At 43.9% G+C, this 19,060-nt stretch overlaps 1 protein-coding gene across 3 annotated transcripts in view; it reads right to left on the bottom strand.

Annotated features, from left to right (window-relative positions):
• Nucleotides 1-819: 819 nt before the first annotated feature.
• The window catches only part of RNPC3 (RNA binding region (RNP1, RRM) containing 3), a 132,098-nt gene continuing 113,857 nt past the window's right edge, over nt 820-19,060 (bottom strand). For 2 of the 3 annotated variants that reach the window (XM_069232417.1, XM_069232415.1), the window contains exon 15: nt 820-992. The gene's annotated coding sequence lies outside the window, so the exon portion shown is untranslated. Of the gene's footprint in view, nt 993-4,906; nt 6,109-19,060 lie in introns of those variants that run through there. The other variant, XM_069232416.1, reaches the window with a different exon arrangement.

Consider the following 19,060-nt stretch of genomic DNA (forward strand, 5'->3'; position numbering starts at 1 on the left):
CCCTCAAAGGGAGGAGTGCCTCAAAAGACTGCTGCCTTTGTTTTCCTCACCTGCTCAGCCAGAGCCAATTTGCCTACAGTTCAAAGTGGGCGGTATTTTATTTTTCTGGCTACTCTTCCTGTGTCGTACTACACCCATACATTTCAAAATCTGCAATGTTCTGCTGTTAGGCGACTGACCGCCCTTGAGTGAACCAGTGTGTTGATTATTGCCATACAAGGTTCACAATAGAGGAGACAGAAGCACAAGAATCAGTGGTCAGTGCCCTCTTAAGTCTCAAATTCACAGACACAAAACACCACGAATGTGCTACCACATTTCGACCTGGTTTGTATGTACACACATGTATACACATACACATATATATGTACACACACACTTATACATATATATACGTACATATACACACACATGTACAAACACACATACATATAAACACATATATACAAAAATAAACACGCACATACACACAAACATATATTTCTATACACACACATATGTACCCAAACACACACACCCATGCATATAGTCTATGTTTAAAAAGAGCCACGATGGCATACACTTGTGTAATACATTGTTCGCAATGTTTAACATTTTAAATAACGTTAATAAAATCATATGACCAAAACACAAATCAGAAATGAATCACAGCTTAAACTTAGAGAGTACACACTTTCACTAAGTTTTTGTGCACTGTTTAATTGTCTCACTGTAATTAGGCACAAATATATATTGAGTAATCAAATCCCGAGTTATGTTCACACTTTCTTAATAAAAACAGAGCCGTAAAAAGGAAGGAAGACACGGACACCGAAGAAATCTTCTAATTAGAAATTTGATTTTTATAAAGACTTTAAAATTGTTGGTATTATGGCCATAACAAAACTACAATACAATATACCTAGAATAAAAGTTGGAACATTTACATGGTGTGGTTTTCTTGATGACACAACCGCTTCTCTTCGCTGCTCAGTCTGTACAATTCAGGAAGCCTGTAATGTTAATAAATAAATAAAAATGCATGATGTCTGTCAATTGAAGGCCAAGGTTGTCTTTTTGAGAAACAAAAATTACACCGAACGAGATGAACGGAAAATCGGCTAGCAAAGAAGCAGTCTTTTTGGTAGTTAAACAATAAGAAAACACAAACATTTTCCCGTTGAAAAACCAGAAACCCCCTGCAGTCTTGTTTTGGGGAAGAGAGGGTCACCAAAAAAGCACTTCTAAAGATCCTGGAATAAAAACAACACTGTAGTCAAGGTATAAAATCTAAAGAAAACTCAGTTTAAAATAAACGTATTTTATAAGTGCGTTCGGTTTTTCTTAAACATGATCAAAGGCCGCCATTCACTTTTAAAACCTCTATATAACGACTCATACACCAGCACTTAAATCAAAATGTCATTTCAAAATCTTATGCTATTATCATTTACCTCAAAATTCCATTAGACGTTTTAGTCATTGCATCACCTGTAACATGTTTTAAAAGCCACCAAATGCCGTTCTCCAAGTATTGCAAGTTTCTTTTTTACTTTGGGTCATAATTTGGTTACACACTTCTCAAATTTTTGCTCAGATATGACATTTCCACATAAGTTAGAAAACCATAAAGAGGATTGTGGAGCTGAACATTTAACTTGCTGTATAAAATACATGTGGCTTTTAAAGCTAAATTCGAGAACTAATCCCCCTGATCATAAAGTGTTTTAGGAAGACAATTTATGGTGCAGGTTCTAGAACAAGTGCTCCAAAAACAATAACAAGGTTCCGTGTATTCTGCCTGCAGTACACAGTACAACGGAATATTTCATGCCATGTATAATATTCAGGCTTCTAGCCTGGAAAGTTTTATCTGACGCTCAATTTCATTCATAAAATGTGGTAATGTCATCCTCCGAGCTACTCAGACAGTACGTAAAAAGTGAACATAACGTCCTCCCACTAAAGACAAGAAATTCCTCTGCTGCTGGCACCAGAAGGGTTCTCTTTTAGAGCATCAACTTGGGGGCTGGTGGTGAAGGCCATCTCAAGCAGGTGGAGGCTTTTGTTGGTAATGACAATTAGTCTGCAAGACTCACTAACATCATCATTTTAAAAAGTCAAAGTAAAAGGAACAGGCTGGCTCCTTATACTTTCAATGTGTTTGGCTCTCAGGAGCACAGCTAAGAACCCAGAGCACAATAAAAGGTGAGGTGACACGTGTGCAGCAGCGGTGTCGTTGTGTAGGTGCATGGATTTGTGACGATTCGTGGGCTCATGGTTGTGAAGCATACACGCCAACAAAATAATGCCATTTTTTCTACTTACTAATCCAAGAAGGATCTGTAAATAAAAAAATTAAAATTGAGCCGCACAAAAGCTTTTTTATTTTAAGAAGAGGCTCGAAGCACTCCCCTCCATCTATCAAACAACCTCCCGCCCCCCACCGAGCTCGAAAGAATGAATTAAAATTAAAAGATAAAATATGAAAACGACAGTGGGGTTTGGGGCGATGAAGGAGCAGGTCGGGGAAACAAGGGGGCGTAGGGGAAGGTAAAAGCACAAAAGTGAGAAAGCAGGATGTTTGGAGGGGACACCACACAAGAGACAGCGTGCATCACGATAGCGACACCAAGACAGAGCTGGGAGAGGACGACGAGTATTTGGAGTGAAAGTAGAAGAACAAGAGGGAGAGGAACCTCAGGCAGTGGTAAGCCAAAAAAAAAAAATGTGTTTCCTTAAGTGAGCAGTGGAAGCACAGAAGCCAGACAATTAGAGAGATGGTAAAGAGGCTGCATTCCAGGGAAGGTGCAAACATAAGATGGAAAGCGGAGACAAGGAACTCCATTGAATAACAAGCAAGTAAATAAGAATGACAATTAAGACAATGGTAAACATGGTGTCTTTTTTATCTATGCTTTTCAGTGTCTGCAATAACATTTTACTCCTATTTTTGCAAATGCTGAACAGCACCAGCAAAAACCACTGGAAAAGACAATCGGTCTTCATTTGGGAAGACAAAAAGCAAGAATAATGGCTTTATCACAATTACTATTTTTTTAAATAGCTCTTATTGCATATCAAAATATGCTTCTTTAAAAATACCCCAAATAAATACTATATTGCATTTACACACTTCAAACTTCAATTCAGCATTTGGTTTCAATGCAGCATGTGTTGCTTTTAGAATTAGACGTTTTATTTCCAAGATCAATGCCGCTCTGAAAAACAATTTACCTGTGGCCTAACAAAATCACTCCCTAGGAGGTGGAATGATACAAGTAACTTCCAACAGAATGTAATGAGAGAACTACACCCAGGAAGATAGAGGAAAAAGCCTTTGAAGACATATTTGACTTAAGTAGAAGAAAAGGGCTTAGGTGTGTGAGCTGGTGGACACAAAAGAGGGCCGAACCTCCTATGTACAAAAAAAAAAAAAACCTTCTTTTCAAGCTGTGCTCTGGTGTCTAGTGCTTGAACCGCAAGGCAGTCCACAAGTATGGACGATGTGGGACTAGAATAGACCCGTAATACTGTCCGGCACACATACACATTTAAATTAAGGCACTGTGATCACTATCCACACAAGCATTTGCAATGCACTAGGGTCTCGCATTTCTCTGAATTACAGCTATTAGCAGTTGTAAACTCCCAACCGGATTTTTCTTTCCACACTGAAAGCTACAGTTCACTTGTAATGAAGCCTATCGTCAAAAGTGCAATTATCTACGTAACTGGCAAAAGTGCAATTAACTGTGTAACATTGTCGATGTTATGCAAAGCGCTCGACTTCGAGATCGCACTGTGAACAAACGATATAAAGTAGTCGACAAACCAGACGGGAAACAGCGAGCCTCGCATGTTTTTAGTACTTGGTCGCTGCGCTCGAGGAGGGCTAACCACTTGAAAAGGCATGACGTATGCGTGCCTTCCACTAGTGAAAGCAAGCAGATTTTAACAGGCAAGCTCATGAACCAATGAAAGACAACTGACATGACTTGAACGGGGCTCCGAGCCCTCTTCTGACTTCTAAAGCGTCTCGCAAGCGAAGCGCAAGCGACGCAAGCTCGACCCTAAAAACAAAAAGGGATTTCTGGTAATTCCAGTTTATCTTAATTTAAGGCAGAAATCTTCAAACTGTGTGCCGTAGCTGCATACCAAAGAGGGAAGGAGGAAGGATGGAGTGCAAGGGGGAGAGGGAGAGGTCAGGTGGGTAAAAATGCCTCATAAGGGAGTTGAACCCAACTCAGGGGGAGGGGACAGAGTGCCAGTGATTCCAAACAAAGATGTCTGAAGCATGACCTTTGTTTGGAGCGTTCACAGGTTGTCTTCATTTACAGTTGTATATGTTTATATTGATTTGTGGAGAAGAGAGCACCACAGTATATGGGGCCTCGAGAGTACCGGCCCAAGAAATGGGAAAAGGGCGGTATCTGCTGATGCATTTCTTATTTACAAAGGGCCAGATAGTACTGATGCCTCGAAGAGATATACAAAGATATCTTTCCTGCAACAGTTTTTCTCTGGGATTTGGAGTAAAGGTCCAGGGATATGGGAGGGAGTGGGATGTTGGGCCTCGTTTTAAAAAAAAAATATTTTAAAGGGAGAGGACATCATGCTTTAGGTCTCAGAAAAATGACCCAGCAAGTGGCAACAAATAGAGGAAGCAACCTAGTTTGGGCCTCACACAGATGGTCCATGTCAGTGGGCAACACGTGGATGACTATTTTTTAACAGTGGGCAAAGAAAGCCTGCTTCACAGGGCGATTGCTACCTTCAAAGCAGGTAGAGTGGCGCCAGGAACAAAGGGTGTGAAAGAGCCAATGGGTGTCCATGTTCCTTGCCAGCATTAGGGATCAGGAGCCATTTCTGCAGAGAGAAGAGGAGATGTGGAGACTTTTTTTTTTTTTTTTTTTTTTTTTTTTTTAAATCAAAGAAGCAGTGTGAGCAAGCTTTCGGACCGGTATCGATAGACCAGGAAAGTGGTGGTACAAGAAGCTGGTAAGATGGCCTACTTCGTAGGGTCATCAGCTATAAGCAGTGTAGCACGTGCAGGAGCCCTGGGGCCCACAGGATCACAATTATTGTGGGGATGGGGCCTGAATGTTTGTTATATTTCTGTATATTTTTCCAACTCCGTAACCGTATCAATTAACCTTCTCGACTGAGATATACTCTGAGTACAATTAATAATTACAAAGTGCGACTCAGTTGCAAGTAAGTAGCAAACAAAGACCAAATGTGATGCATTCATAATATTCTCGAGGTTCTAGGAGGCAGAAGGACATGTTTTTTTATGGACACATTTCGAATACATTCTGTATAAAGCCTAGCAGATTCCCCATTTAGAAAGCTTGACTATCATTTCATTCATGCACCTGGAAATCAAGACGTTCACGCAGCCATTTAAAACTGGGACCATGCTTCGGAATAAGCCTACATCTAGGGTGCACTGCAATGCTAAGCTGTAGTACAATGCAATAATCTTTCTACAGAATAACAACAGCAAGTTTCATTTCACTTGCGTTTTGAAGTACTTTGGGGGTGAACTACTGCTTTCATTTAATTAAAGTAGAACTATCAGGAATATGTTAAAGGATCTGATGCCACCTAGTACCTGCGATCGGCCAAAAAGTATCATCTTGTCTCCCCAAACCAACCTTATGCTGCATCCAGGTTCCAATTCTTTTATCTTCTAGGTCTTGAGTGAAACTCCCTCCAACCAGGTGTCTGGGCAACCCACAAACTCCAGGAGATGCAAGCTACCCTAAAGAGCCCTGCACTACTAGAAGACACTGAGTCACTACTGACCCCCACATTTTTTAGTTTCTTATTTGGTATAGTAATGTATTAAAAAGGTTGTTTTCACTATCAATAGTCAAACAGCAGCGCTCGTGAATCATAATTCAATCACTAACGTCGCTCTATGTTCAATTGCCCACTTCACGATGTACTGTTATTAGCGAAATGACCGCTAAACCAATAAATAGGTAGCAGTCCTTTTATTTGGCACACTGCACAACGATTTACCAATAAATTGCTCTCAAGATTTAAATTAGCATACATAAAGGATACGTCAGTAAAGGATACTCTTGTCAAGCGAAGGTGTAGCATTAAACAGGAATCTTTCTAAAGAAGAGCAGCAACATGTTTAATTTCACACGGTTTTCAAGTACATTTAGGTTAAAAAAAAAAAAAGATGATGTCATATGGGCGCGTTACAGCAAAACTAACAGACACTGTTAAAGTACTTTGTGGCAAACCACCATACCAAAAGGAACTCATTTGCTCCATCTAACTTATAAAATAGCCACTTAAGACACAAAACGATGCACCGAATGTTTCTTGGTTATTAGTAAGACTATGCTTTGCATGTTTTTTATAATCCCCTTTTTGTTTTCCACTTTTCGCTGACATGTCATAATGAGTGGGAATGCACAAAGTTGTGCAGGCGCTCATCATCACACTTCTTGAGGTTTATCGCAAAAACTGTGCAATCTTAGTAAAATCCACAAAGGTAGCAAAGCTTACAAAACAGGTTGTAAAATTTCTGTAAAACTGGGTTTTGCAAGGAAAATTTCCAGCAAGAATTCACTTTTAGCAGTAGGATTCTCTCGCATTTTTGAACAGCTGACAAAGATTAGCAAAGGTAACACTGTACACCAATACTACCAAGTGCAAAGTGAGTTAACTTTGGAAAACGTTACCAAAGACATTTAAATTTGATATACAGTAGCTTAAATTACATTTCAGTACTTGACGGAAACTGTCAATCTACAGGGAATGGCCAGGAAATCTTTACAAAAGCATATCATTTGCTAGTGGTGGAACTGCGACTGTGCAATGTTCTTTTCATTCTCGATCTCCTTTTCTCCCCAGGAGAGCCTCTCCCCCCCACCCCCGGCCAGGAACAATGAGCAAAAATTATGATTTGAAAAAGAGGCAACTGGTTTAATAGAATGCTTGCTATCAACATAAGATCAATTGTTTTTCACCTGCATTTTCTGCTCTCCCAATTCCCAGCACCTCGGCCGCTAAAATGCAACGAACGTGCGAATATAGCAGACTAATGTGGTTTTAAGTAAACAGTATGTGAAGCGTTAGCTAGCCACCTTTCCATTGACTGACGCCACTCAAAAGAAGTGTCCAGCCTCGGACTGGCAAGGCGGTTGGTTAAACGGCCGTTTTATTTGTGGAAAAAGCACCCCTCCCCACCTGCCTGTCTCCATCTCCACTGCAACCACACAACAGGATACGTATACTGAACATGATGGGATGAACATTAAGTGAGGCAGGCCAGCTGTCAGAGGCAGAATGACAATGGCTGCTTCTGGTATTCACAGCATGAGGCGTCTCTGCCCCCTGGTTACCTCCAGTTGTGACAGAGGCCGCAAGGAGCTGCTAATGAGAAGTCATCAGCAGTTGCTTTGAAGAGTACTGGGGCAGGGGAGTGGATGGAGAGGTGGAGTCGTGGGGGTTGCTGAGGGCCAGCGAGGGAGTTCCTCAGTTAATTTGTTTCGCCCTCATCGCAATGGAACAGGCAGAAATAAATTAGTCTCTGCTGTTTTCCTTTACCTGCCAGATATCAAGTACTGCAGTCAACAGGGAGACTTTGAAACTGGGAAACCAGGTTCAAGTCCCAGCGTCAGCTCAGCAGCCTGCGATTATAGGCACTCCAGTGCCTCTGGGCCAAGTCTGTGCTACAAAAACCGAATGCTTGTGAGAAAAGTGGCACTTTAGGTCGAGCGCACAAGCGCTTTGACCTGTTATAAGTATTGTGGGCTTTTAATTGTGCCCACCTCATGCCCATCACTTTAACTAATTAATGGGCTTGTCTTTCGAAATGAATTACTTGATGTCTTTAGTAACTGCTTTATGTTTGTCCCACCTTGAGACTGCCTCTCTTACATGGATTATTGCATGATTGTCAAAATACTTTAGTGTGAGATAAGTTTTTCTTTTGTTTCTCCCCTTCGTGGTGCATAGCAAGCATGGCGCTCACAGCGTGAACAGGCACAACAGCCTGAATGCGATTGTGGTATTACAGCGCTGGTCATATTGTTCACAGTTACCTAATCAGAGTAATTTCTTGTAGCTCTCCCCTTAAAACTTGAAATTGGTGAATGCTTTACTAAAAGAGAAATTCTCAAAGCGAAAGAGGCTCTCCCGGCACAGCAGGAGAGCAGATACTACAATATTTACTGCACTTGGGTAACGCGTCCCATAATGCTATGCAAGCATTCGTTTTCAAAGCATTTTTTCCTCACAATTCAGCCTGCGTTTGTTCTAGGACAATGGGACCACCATCAAAATGTTCACAACAATGTGTTCTTTCGATCTACTGTCTACATCACCTTTGGGTCCAAAAACTTGGTTAGTGGGGACCCTAAAATAATATCCCCTCCCGCCATTCAGCATCTGTAGGAAAATGGCTCCCTGTTGCAGTTGCCTCCCCACTTTTTGCCTGATATGGATGCTGACTTGACTGAAAAGTGTGCTGGGACCCTGCTAACCAGGCCCCAGCACCAGTGTTCTTTCACTAAAAATGTACCACTGTTTCCACAACTGGCACACCCCTGGCACACAAGTAAGTCCCTTGTAAAAGGTACCAGTGGTACCAAGGGCCCTGTGACCAGGAAAGGTCCCTAAGGCCTGCAGCATGTGTTGTGCCACCCTAAGTGATCCCTCACCTAACACATGCACACTGCCATAGCAGATTGTGGTGTCGGAGGGGAGAAAAAGGCAAAGTCGACATGGCATCCCCCTCAGGATCCCATGCACACAAAATACTGCTGGTGGCATAGGTAAGTCACCCTTCTAGCAGGCCTTACAGCCCTAGGGCAGGGTGCACTATACCACAGGTGAGGGCATAGCTGCATGAGCAATATGCCCCAACAGTGTCTAAGTCTATTCTTAGACATTGTAAGTACAGTGTGGCCATATTAAGTTTATGGTCTGGGAGTTTGTCAAAAACGAACTCCACAGCTCCATAATGGCTACACTGAATACTGGGAAGTTTGGTATCAAACTTCTCAGAAAAATAAACCGACACTGATGTCAGTGCCAGATTTATTAAAAAATGTGCACAGAGCCCCTGTATTTTACCCAATCCTTAAGTGCAGGACTGACTGGTCTGTGCCAGCCTGCCACTAAGACGAGTTCCTGACCCCATGGGGTGAGAGCCTTAACAAAGCCTGCACTGGGTGGAGGTGCTTAACACCTCCCCCTGCAGGAACTGTAACACCTAGCAGTGAGCCTCAAAGTCTCAGGCTTCGTGTTACAATGTCCCAGGGCACTCCAGCTAGTGGAGATGCCCGCCCCCTGGACACAGCCCCCACTTTTGGCAGCAAGTCCAGAGGAGATAATGAGAAAAATAAGGAGGAGTCACCTATCAGTCAGGACAGCCCCTAAGGTGCCTTGAGCTGAGGTGACCCCTGCCTTTAGAAATCCTCCACCTTGAGTTTGGAGGATTCCCCCAATAGGAATAGCGGTGTGCCCCTCTCCCCTCAGGGAGCAGGCACAAAGAGGGTGTAGCCACCCTCAAGGGCAGTAGCCAATGGCTACTGCCCCCCAGACCTAAACACCCCCCTACATACAGTATTTAGGGGTGACCCTGAACCCAGGAAATCAGATTCCTGCAACCTGAAGAAAGAAGGACTGCTGACCTGAAAGCCCAGCAGAGATGACGGAGACACCAACTGACTTGGCCCCAGCCCTACCCGCCTGTCTCAAGACTCAAAGAACCTGCACAGCGACGCATCCATCGGGACCAGCGACCCCTGAGGACTCAGAGGACTGCCGTGAACCTAAAGGACCAAGAAACTCCTGAGAACAGCGGCACTTCAGAAACTGCAACAACTTTGCAACTTTGAAACAACTTTTAAAGAGACTCTCACTTCCAACCAGAAGCGTGAGTCTTCACACTCTGCACCCGACGCTCCCGGCTCGAGTCTAGGAGAACAAACACCACAGAGAGGACTCCCAGGCAACTCCAATGACGTGGACACCCTGAGTCGACCCCCCCCTGCAACCTCACAGCGACGTCTGCAGAAAGGATCCAGAGGCTTCCCCTGACCGCGACTGCCTGGTAACAAAGGAACCCGATGCCTGGACCAAACACTGCACCCGCAGCCCCCAGGACAGAGAGGAACCATCCCTACCAGTACAGGAGTGACCAGCAGGCGGCCCTCATCCTAGCCCAGTCAGTGGCTGGCCCGAGAAGCCACCCTGTGCCCTGCCTCCATTGCCTAAGTGACGCCCGGGTCCCTCCATTGCTTTCTATAGCAAACCCCACACATACTTTGCCTACTGCACCCGGCCGCCCCTGTGCCACTGAGGGTGTGTTTTGTGGGCTTGTGTGCGTCTCCCCCCCGCCCACCCCCTCAGTGCTCTACAAAACCCCCCCTGGTCTGCTCCCAGAGGACGCAGGTACTTACCTGTAAGCAGGCTAGGACCAGAGCACCCCTGTTCTTCATAGGTGCCTGTGTGTTTTGGGCCCTCCTTTGACCCCTGCACCTAACCAGCCCTGTGTTGCTGGTGCTGTGGCTTTGGGTTTGCCTTGAACTCCCAACGGTGGGCTGCCTATGCCCAGGAGAATGACTGTGTAAGTGCTTTACTTACAGTGAGAAACCTAACCAAAGTTACCTCCCCCCGGAACTGTTGAGTTTTGCACTGTGTCCACTTTTAAAATAGATTATTGCCATTTTAACCAAAACTGTGTGTACTACTGTTTTACATCAAAGTCCTATACTTAACTGTGTGAAGTACCTTGCATTTTATGTACTTACCTCAAATCTTGAGGTTCTAAAATAAAGAAAATATATATTTCTATATAAAACCTATTGGCCTGGAGTTAATTCTTTGAGTGCCTGTTCCTCATTTATTACCTGTATGTGTACAACAAATGCTTAACACTACCCTCTGATAAGCCTACTGCTCGACCACACTACCACAAAATAGAGCATTAGTATTATCTAATTTTGCCACTATCAACCTCTATGGAGAACCCTTGGACTCTGTGCACACTATCTCTCACTTTGAGAAAGTATATACAGAGCCAACGTCCTACAGCATTTGTTTAACCTTTCTCATGGCTGGAACTTTTGTTTTCACAGCTGAGAGTAGGTTGTGTTTTAACCCCTTGTGTGCCTAGGACGAGGTGATCTCGTCCAAGGCGCCAGTTCCCCGGTGCCTTGGACGAGATCACCTCGTCCTGCTAGGGGCCCCCGGGGGAAGCGCTAGCGCTCCCCCCGATGGCCAGGCACACCCCTCCCCTGTGCAGGGATGGAAGGGAAATCGCTAGACATTAGGTATTTTATTTTTTTTGTTATATGTGGGGGGCGACCCCTTAGGCAAGGGTCGCTCCCCTGGGGGCAAAATTAATTCTAGGCCGTTTCTGCCCTATTTCTATTAGCCTAATCTGCTCCCAAGGGAGGCAGAAACCACTAGAGACCAGGATTTTTTTTTGTCAGTTTCACTTGAGGGGAGTGACCCCTTAGGCAAAGGTCGCTCTCCTGGGGGGGGGGGGGGGGAATTTGTTTTAGGCCATTTCTGCCCCCTTTGGGGGCAGAAACCTCTAGGCACCAGGGATTTTTTGTAATTGTAATTGTAATTGTAATTGTAATCGTATTTATATAGCGCTTACTACCCCTGACGAGGCGTCGAAGCGCTTTTCGATGAGTAGCACGCTACTCCGGTACCCAACAAGAATTAGTGATGGATTAGTATAATTTAATAAGGAGTACAGTTTTAGTATTATTATGAGTTAATTTGAGTTGCGGATATGAGAGTTTGTTAGTTAGATTGACTGGAGTAATGGAGGGGTGGAGGAGGAAAGAAATCCAGAAGTGTTAATTGGGAGTTTATCCTTCATTTACTCAATCCAAAGGCTTGAGATGAATAAAAGGGGGGCGGAGGGGAAAGAGGATGTGGAAGGGTTAGGGAGAGCATAGTAGCAGGGTGAGATGAATGCAGGAGAATTTAGTAGGGTTGTGTGGGAGGTCACAGAGGTAGAGTGAGGTTTGGTGAGTTAGATGTGGGGGTGGAGGGATGAGCTTAGGCAGAGATATTTAGGAGATGAAAGTGGTCGAAGGGATTTGGGATGAGTCCGAGTGAGAATGGAGGATAGTTTGATAGAGACATGATATAAGAGCGATGAGTAGATAAGTGTGATAAAAAGAGAGCAGAAATTCATAGAAACATGCCAGGCACAGAAACAACATATACACATACATACACATATATATATATATTTATACACACACACACATGACTATACACACACATCTGCACATACAATACATAATTAGAATCATGGGTAAAAAATACTTAGTCGTCCATCCATCATCCTGGTAAAAAGGCGGGAACTCCCCCACCTACCTCGAGGGTGGACGGGGCGTGGCCCAGCGGGCGGAGCCCACAGGTGCTCCACAAAGGGAGAAACCCTCCACTCTGTGGCTCCAGCAGAGGAAGACAGAAACCGCGCGTCCCAGTCAGACACAGACCACGCTCCAGCACATCATCAGCTCACCTCCAGGAAGGATTCCAGATCCCCTCCGCCATGGGATCTCTGAGCGCACAGCCCCGCCCCGCCCCATCCCTGCTAAGCCCAAGACCCAGGGTGGGCCGTCCTTTCCAGAAGGTGAGCTTCAACCGCGGCATCTGCCGCGTCCACATTGTACACTAGGGTACGTGATGGGCCACGGGGGCAAAACGTCTTCAGCAACCTTGTGTGCCCCCGGCAATGTCATTGCCACTAGTGCGTCCCCGCGGAGATGTCCTCGCGCCCCTGCGCATCAACAACGCACCACGCGAGTCGGCGGCAAACGCAGTGGGGTCGCCTTGGAAAGCTGTCCATCATCCTGGCAAGAGGCGGGAATTCCCCTACCTACTTCGAGGGTGGACGGGGCGTGGCTCAGCGGGCGGAGCTTACAGGTGCTTCATAAAGGGAGAACCTTCTACTCTGTGTCTCCAGGAGAGGAAGATAGAACCCGCGCGTCACAGTCAGATACAGATTACGCTCCAGTACATCATCAGTTCACCTCCAGGAAGGATTCTGGATCTTTTTCTGCTATGGGATCTCTGAGCACACAGCCTTGCTTTATCTTTGCCAAGCCCGAGAGTTAGGGTGGCTTGTCCTTTCCAGAAGCTGAGCTTCGACTGCGGCACCTGCTACGTTTATATTGGTAAGTGCTTCCTTTGAGGTTTGTGTGTTTTGTTTCATTTTTTTGTATGTGGGGAGCGACCCATTAGGCAAGGGTCGCTCCCCTGGGTCAAAATTATCTTTGAGCCAAATCTGCCCCACTTCAGGGCAGATCGGCCTATTTTTATTAGGCCAATCTGCCCCCCGGGGCGGGCAGAAACCACTAGACACCAGGGATTTTTTTTTTTTTTGCAGTTTCACTTGAGGAGAGCGTCCCCTTAGGCAAGGGTCGTTCTCAGGGGGGGGGGGGGTCAAATTTGTTTTAGGCCATTTTGAATAGGCCAATCTGCCTCCAAGGGGGGCAGAATCCACTAGGCACCAGGGATTTTTTTTTTTTGCGCCAATTTCACGCAAGGGGAGCGACCCCTTAGGCAAGGGTCGCTCCCCTTGGGGGGCAAATTTATTTTAGGTCATTTCTGCTCCCATTGGGGGACAGAAACCACTGAGGCACCAGGGATTGGTGTATGTGTTTTGTTTGGGGGGGGCAGCCCCCTGGGCAAGGGTCACTCCCCATGGGGGCACATTACTGTTGGCCATATCTACCCCCTTGGGGGCAGATCGGCTTATTTTTGGAAGGCCCATCTGCCCCCAAGGGGGGCAGAAAGCCCACCAGAGACCTGGGAAGATTTTTTTTTTTAAATAAGAGGGTGGGGTATAGCCATACCCCCGCCGCAAATAAATGGGGCCAAAGTTGTTCTGCCCACCAGTGGGCAGATGGGGCAATTACCCCCGATCCACACCCCGGGGGGCAGGAAGTCTACTAAATGCCAGGGAATTAAAAAAAAAAAAATAGTGTGTTGGTGGCTACCAACCAGTATGGGCATGGTTATGCCCCCACCCCAAATGAAGGGGGTAACAGTCTTTCAGCTCTCCCCCGCACACTAAAATATCTTATCCCATGGCAAACAAGTGGACATTTGATTATTTGGGGTTTTGGTTTTACATTTGGGCCATGAGAGCTTGGCTAACTCTCAAAATCGTCCCACTTGGAATGGTGAGGGATGCACGTTTTGGACTTTGGGACGCTGCCATGTAGAAAAATCCACAAGACCTAGACAAATCTGAAAACTAAACATCTGGGTGAGTCCAGGATGGTGTGTTTCACATGCACCCCGCACCATTTTCTTACCCAAAATGCCCTGAAAACCTCCAACTTTGCTGGAAATCACACATTTTTCCCACATTTTTGTGATGGAACCTACCGGAATCTGCAGGAATCCACAAATTTCCTACCACCCAGCATTGTCTCATCTATACCGATAGAAATTCTGCCCTAATTGTCAGTCTAAAAATGTTTTTTTCCAATCTGCCCTTTTGGACCCCATTGGGTTCCCCCTCAATTTTTACATGTTTTTGGCTCTTCCCTGTCACAGGCACTTAGCCCACCTACACAAGTGAGGTATCATTTTTACCAGGAGACTGAGGGGAACGTTGAGTGGTAGGAAATTTGTCCCGGGGCGGAGATTCCACACAGAAATGTGGGAAAAATGTGATTTTTTAAAGCTAAATTTGAGTTTTGCTGAGGATTCTGGGTAAGAAAACACTGGGGTATCCACACAAGTCACACCTCCCTGGACTCCTTCAGGTGTCTAGTTTTCAGAAATGTCTGGGTTTGGTAGGTTTCCCTGTATGGCTGCTGAGCCCAGGACCAAAAAAGCAGATGCCCCCGCAAAAACAGGTAGTTTTATTTGATATTTTTGATGTGTCCAGATAGTGTTTTGGGGCATTTCCTTTCGCGGGCACTGGGCCTACCTACACAAGTGAGGTACCAATTTTATCGGGAGACTTGGGGGAACGCTGGGTGGAAGCCAAATTTTGAGGTTTGCAAAGGATTCTGGGTAACAGAACCTGGTGAGAGCCCCACAAGTCACCCCGTCTTGGATTCCCCTAGGTCTCTAGTTTAAAAAAATGAGCAGGTTTGGTAGGTTTCCCTAGGTGCCGGCTGAGCTAGAGGCCAAAATCCACAGGTAGGCACTTTTCAAAAAACACCTCTGTTTTCTGTGGAAAAATGTGATGTGTCCACGTGTTTTGGGGCATTTCCTGTCGCGGGCACTATGCCTACCCACACAAGTGAGGTACCATTTTTATCGGGAGACTTGGGAGAACATAGAATAGCAAAACAAGTGTTATTGCCCCTTGTCTTTCTCTACATTTTTTCCTTCCAAATATAAGACAGTGTGTAAAAAAGACGTCTATTTGAGAAATGCCCTGTAATTCACATGCTAGTATGGGCACCCCAGAATTCAGAGATGTGCAAATAACCACTGCTCCTCAACACCTTATCTTGTGCTCATTTGGAAATACAAAGGTTTTCTTGATACCTTTTTTTGACTCTTTATATTTCAGCAAATGAATTGCTGTATACCCGGTACAGAATGAAAACCCACTGCAAGGTGCAGCTCATTTATTGGCTCTGGGTACCTAAGGTTCTTGATGAACCTACAAGCCCTACATATCCGCGCAACCAGAAGAGTCCAGCGGACGTAACAGTATATTGCCTTCAAAAATCTGACATTGCAGGAAAAAGTTACAGAGTAAAATGTAGAGAAAAATGGCTGTTTTTTACACCTCAATTTCAATATTTTTTATTACAGTTGTTATTTTCTGGAGGAAACCATTGTAGGATTTGCACAAATTACCCATTGCTGAATTCAGAATTTTGTCTACTTTTCAAAAATGTTTAGGTTTCTGGGATCCAGCATTGGTTTCACACCCATTCCTATCACTGACTGGAAGGAGGCTGAAAGCACAAAAAAGAAATCGTAAAAATGGGGTATGTCCTAGTAAAATGCCAAAATTGTGTTGAAAAATTGGGTTTTCTGATTCAAGTATGCCTGTTCCTGAAAGCTGGGAAGATGGTGGTTTTAGCACAGCAAACCCTTTGTTGATGCCATTTTCAGGGGAAAAAGACCACAAGCTTTCTACTGCAGCCCTTTTTCCCCCATTGTCTTGGCCTCCTTAAGGGGAACCCACAAAGTCTGGGTACCTCTAGAATCCCTAGGATGTTGGAAAAAAAGGCCGCAACTTTGGTGTGGGTAGCTTATGTGGACAAAAAGTTATGAGGGCCTAAGCGAGAACTATTCCAAATAGGCAAAAAAAAGGCCTGGCACAGGAGGGGTAAAAGGCCTAGCAGCAAAGGGGTTAAGGGCCTTCTTTGTAATATCAAGGCTATAGGCCTGTTAGCCCTGAATATGTATAATGTACAATGCCCACTAGGGTCTAAATATATGGTTACACTCAGTGCTTAATTTGTGCTTGTTGCTTCCGGTGCTGAGCACCGGCACTTATTTTTGAGGGCCGGGGCTTATTCTTCTGCCTCAAGCATTTTCTGTGTGCAAAAGACACATATGGGAAAGACAGAGGGAGGAGAAAACGAAAAAGCGTCACAAAGCGAGAAAGTAGAAAGCTGCAAGAGTGAGCTGAAGGGACAGGGAGTGGCTTTATATAGATTAAAGAGGCCCGAGAAGGCTTCAGGATTACGCCGCCTCAGTATTCTGTGTTCACACATTTAATTGCATTAGCCGCTTGTTTAAGAGGAGGGCTTTTGGCACCAGCACCTTTGTATTTACAAATTAAGCACTGGTTACACTGCATTACTTCCTGCCATTTTTATGTGGTTATGCCCTCTAGGAACAAACTATAAGGTTACATGATCATGTTTCTTAGAAATGTTTTTTTCGTGGGGTCCTGTAGGGGCTGTTCAAAGCATTACAGTAATATCACCATATTAAAATATTTGTGGCACAGAAACTTGTCCCATAATGCTTTGCATGACCTTACCTTTTACAAAGCATTTTTTTGTCCATAACTCAGCCTGTGGTGGTCCCAGTACAAAGGGACCACCTTCAAAACACTGAACACAATGTGCTCTTTCATTCTACATCATCTCTAGGTCCCCACACTATGTTAGTGGGGACTACAAAATAATAACCCCTCCAACCATTCATTTTCTTTTTAAGCTTTCTCATGGCTGGAACTTTTATTTTACAGTTGAGAGAAATTATAGTTTATGGGATTTGTTTGTAATATCATTTTAATAGTTCTGCTTGACTTGAAATGTGTAATGCACTATTTCCTAAATATATAGTTATACTGCATTACTTTCATTCATTTTTCATGTGGTTATGCTCTCTAAGAGCTGACCACATGGTAACCTGACCATGTTTCTTCCAAATGCTATTTTTATTGTGGTGTTCTCTAGGGGCTGTTGTGAGCATTGCAGTCAATATACTATAATATCTGCGGCACGAAAACTCACCCCATAATGTCCTGCAGGGCATTACTTTTACAAAACAATAATAACCCCTGCCACCATTCATTGTCTTTTAAACTGGTTACAACTTTTGTTTCACTGCTGGGCGAAGTTTTGTTTTAAAGGCTTTGTTTGTAATATCATTGCAGTAGGCCTGCTAGCCATAAAATGCCTTCTAGGGGCTAAGTATATGGTTACACTGCATTACTTTCTTCTGTATTGTTTTCACAGGGTTATCCCCTCTTGGGGCTAACAATATGGTCACAACCATGTTTCTTACAAATTATATTTTTGTTATGGTGCCCTCTGGGGCTGTTTTGAGTATTACAGAGCAATGCCAGGGTTTGAAAAATCTACTCGACTACTCGCTATGGCGAGTTTTATTTTATGAGGTCAAGCTATTTTTAGATTCCACTCTATTCCACTCGAACCGTTTGGCCAGTGGACAAAGAACAGGTGTTCTCTTGGTCAGAAACTGAATTAGCAATTAAGATGCCTTTAAATCTTATTCTTGTCACATCTGCTCTGTGTTCAGAGACAGAGGTCAAAAGTCAGTTTGTCATCTGGCAATGCATATACTTTTCCTCCTGACTGCAGAGTTCCAGGATTCTGTAAGGCGAACTGTCTGAGGTATGTGAAATGAAAGGCTTTTGGTATCAGGTTTTTCCTAACACATAACATTTATATAACTAAGACAGCATTACAAACATTTCAAGATTTATTTCAATAGCTGCGAAGGAAAACATTTTCTACTTCTGTGTGATGGAAAAACATGTTAATAGGATGAAACAAAAAAGTCAGAACACTTTACTTGGTGATGTGCAAATGATAAATGTTTTCTGAAACCCAATTTTCACAAATTATTGCTAATATACTATATAGTTTTAATAGTAACGCTGCAGGTTTGGGGGAAGGTTTTTGGACATTTCTTGGAAACTGACTGCAAATGGCAGTGCGCTACCACATCATACTTTAGCAATATATTTATTAAAAGAGAGTGTTTAAATATAAACTGAGAAATACTCCTGCTCTGATGGCAAAGCTATTAGTGAACTCACATATTTGAAGGTGCATTCGTGAGAATGAAGAAAAAGGCGACTGTAAAATCCAATATTTGCCTAGGATCACACAATTTGAGACCCGTTTCCGGGTCAAGTACATTACAGTTAGGTTGAGTAGATTATTCAAGCTACTCGACCTGCAGGCCTAGTAAAATTTTTAGGATTTTTAGAGACCTGTAATGCCAAAAAATGTATTTCTGATAAAGGTTTATAAGATAATTGTATATGTTTTAATAATCTCTCTTTATTACAATTATGATCATAATTCAGGCCCACTTAACATCCTTATAACACTATACTGTTTGAATACTCTTGATATGTTTGGGTCACCCTTCTAGTTTCTCATGTTACTCCTCTGTGGCTGTCTTGTCTTTTTGGGGAATTGGGTTCGCCAACCAGCAACTCTGATGGTAGGATGGTGAAAGTGTACTCTATTGCGATTAGCATGGCAGACTTAAATTAAGATGCTAAATGGCAACATTTTTCATTTTTTGATGCAGATAGAGGAAAAAGGTAAATGGATGTGCTTTAGCTATATGCAGGGCCACTGGAATTATTTAACAGGAA

This window comes from Pleurodeles waltl, chromosome 4_2 (assembly GCF_031143425.1).
Source record: "Pleurodeles waltl isolate 20211129_DDA chromosome 4_2, aPleWal1.hap1.20221129, whole genome shotgun sequence".
Lineage (NCBI taxonomy): Eukaryota > Metazoa > Chordata > Amphibia > Caudata > Salamandridae > Pleurodeles > Pleurodeles waltl.